The following is a 2,711-nucleotide window of genomic DNA, read 5'->3' as shown; positions in this document are numbered from 1 at the left end:
GCAGGTGCAGCTGCTTCCACTCACACTAATAAAATACGGAAGAAACAAAGCAATTTACAATCCCAATGACATTAAAAACAAACCTCTGGCCAGGCAGCAGATGCAATTATGCAGCCTGGGGGTGGAGGGCAGGCCCGGGCCCTGCCGTGGGGACGCCGTGAGGACAGGGGAGAGGACAGAGGTCGGAAACGCAGGGCAGGGCCGACGGCGTCAGCCCCCTCTCCCCACTAACAAATACAAATAGCTCTTAGCAAACTAGGAAGGCAGGCAGCTCCTTCATCTGGCGCAGTGTCCGACCAGAGGCCGCCCGAGGGGTGACCTCAGGAAACGGCAGAGACCCAGCCCCTGCCTCATCCACACTGCAGAGTCCTCGCCGCTCAGTAAGACAGGAACCAGGGTTAGCAAGAAGTAAAACCAGCTGCACAGAAACCCCAAGAGAATAAGAATTCAGCAAAGATAAGGTCAACGTACGGACCAAACTGTCCTCCTCGACAGCAGAAGTTGGCCAACGTTTCCGGTAAAGATCCAGGGCCTCACTGTAACCACACAGCCGGGCACTGCAGCGTGAAAGCTGTCCCAGCCGCCGGGACAGGAAGGGGCGTGGCTGTGTCCCAATAAAACTTTATTTACAAAAGCAGGCAGCAGGCCAGAGTTGCACGCTCCTGCTCCACACCTGTAACAAGAAGTGAAACATAAATCTTACACAGAGAGGCTAGTGCAGTTTTTTGGAAACAGCGTTATGTGTATGGTATCAGGTGCCATACATTCAGCCATTCAACGTGGCCTTTCGTCTGGCTTGTCCCCTTAGTGTCATGTTTTCAGGCTCATCCATGTCGAATGTACATACGTGTGTCCATGCACATTCGGCACTTCACTTCTTATTGCCACCTAGTCCCCCATTGTATGGATGTGCGATGTTTTACCCATTTATCGGCTGATGGGTATTCAGGTTGTTTCCACATTTGGGGCAGTTATGACTAATGCTGCTGTGAACATCCAGGTACAGGTGTCTGTGTGGACGAATGCTTTCATTCTCTTGCGCCTCCTCCTAGGAGTGGGGTTGCTGGGTCACATGGGAAGTCTATGCTGGATTTGGGGGAACCGCCAAAGTGGTTTCCAAGGCAGCTGCCCCATGTGACATTCCCACCAGCTATTACGAGGGTTCCAGTTTCTCCACATCTTCACCAAAACGGACCTGTCTTTTTGACCCCAGCCCCCCAGTGGGTGAGCGGTGGCATCTCACTGTGGTTTTCATTCTAATAGCGAAGGAGAATACTTAGCACCTTTGTGTACCTTTTTGAAGAAATGTCCTTTTGGACATTTAGAAATGTTTTTTAATAATTTTGGACCACAGTTGACTGCAGGTAACTGAAACCACAGAAAGCAAAACTGCCGACGAGGGGCCAGTGCGGGGAGCGCTGCGCCCTGACGTGCTTTGAAGAAGCGATGGGAATGTCATCCTCGGGTGGTTAGGCTGAGGCACAGTGAGAGGGGAACACACCCAGAGGAAGAGACAAGTGGACCACATCAAACACTGCGGCCCAGCAAAATGCACATAAAACAGTGAAGAGGAGCCAGCATTTGAGAGGGTGTCGGCAGTCCTTTATAATGGACCAGCATCCAGAATAGAGCGCCCAGTGTGGCTGCAGAAAGATGCAGGTGGGAGGGGCAGGGAGCCGGTGGGGTGGGGCCGGAGGAGAGCGGGAGACTCCGTGGGAGGGCGGGTAGGTGAGCCGACCAGCATGGCGTGGGTGAAGACGGGAGTAGGTATGAAGGAGGGAGAGATGAGGCAGCAGGGCTGAAGGAAAGAGCCGCCAGGAAGACGGGCGGGCAGCTGTGCCCGGTGAGCAGGGACAGGCACCGGGCTGGGCACAGGGAGAGGAGGAGTACACGGCTCGCAGAGTCCTCTCCCAGTCAGGGAGCAGGTGAGAGAAACTGAGGCACGAGTGAGGGGCAGGGAAGTGGGCTGGGGAGGGACTGCCTCCAGGGACACAGTGGCCACCCCAGAGCTCCAGCCTGGGGGGTGGATACCCGTGTGTGCCTGGGAGCAGCTGCTGGTGTTTACGTACAGGAAGTCCCTGAGTGTCTGAGCGTGTGTGAGAGGGCTTCCACGCACGTGTGCACACACATGGAGACTAAGGCTCCTCTGCTGTGCCCAGTGACAGCCACTGCCCGGCACTGCCTCGTTGGGCCAGAGTCGACCTTTCTTATGCACCCATTCTGTACCCAGCCCTCCAACAGGCATCCTCTCATCTCTCACCACTCTGCCCCTTAGGGGAAACAGAGGCCAGGGAGATGGGGTCACTTCCCTGAAGCCCCCCAGCTGGTAACGGGTACCTGGATTCACACCTGACTCTGAAATCAAAGACCCTCGGGCTGCCCCTGGGCCAGTGGGCTGGGGCAGATAAGTGGTTGGCAGCCACCCTGCCCCTTGTCCTCCCCAGGAGGCCAGAGGGCAGCTGCACCTGCCCCGGCCCAGCACCTGGCCCTGCCCCTCCTGGGCGGCCTCATTAGGGATTCTCCGGGCGCCCCAGCTAATTAACGTCCCGTTAACTGAGCGTTCAGGAGGGGCCACCGCCCAGGGCAGAGTGCCAGCTGCCAGGGGAATGCAGCCGAGGCTGCTCCTCCCTGTGGGCGGGGCCAGGCCCTGTGCCCAGGGGCCCCCTCAGTCCTGGAGCAGCCCTGGGTACCCTTCCCCCCTCAGCACAGGT

At 57.2% G+C, this 2,711-nt stretch overlaps 1 protein-coding gene across 1 annotated transcript in view; it reads left to right on the top strand.

Annotated features, from left to right (window-relative positions):
• The window catches only part of FAM222A (family with sequence similarity 222 member A), a 55,180-nt gene that overhangs the window by 36,351 nt on the left and 16,118 nt on the right, over positions 1–2,711 (top strand). The window lies entirely within an intron of this gene.

The sequence above is a fragment of the Myotis davidii genome, unplaced genomic scaffold (assembly GCF_000327345.1).
Source record: "Myotis davidii unplaced genomic scaffold, ASM32734v1 scaffold803, whole genome shotgun sequence".
Lineage (NCBI taxonomy): Eukaryota > Metazoa > Chordata > Mammalia > Chiroptera > Vespertilionidae > Myotis > Myotis davidii.
The sequence above is the reverse complement of the archived record's forward strand: the minus strand, read 5'-3'. Positions and strand labels throughout refer to the sequence as shown.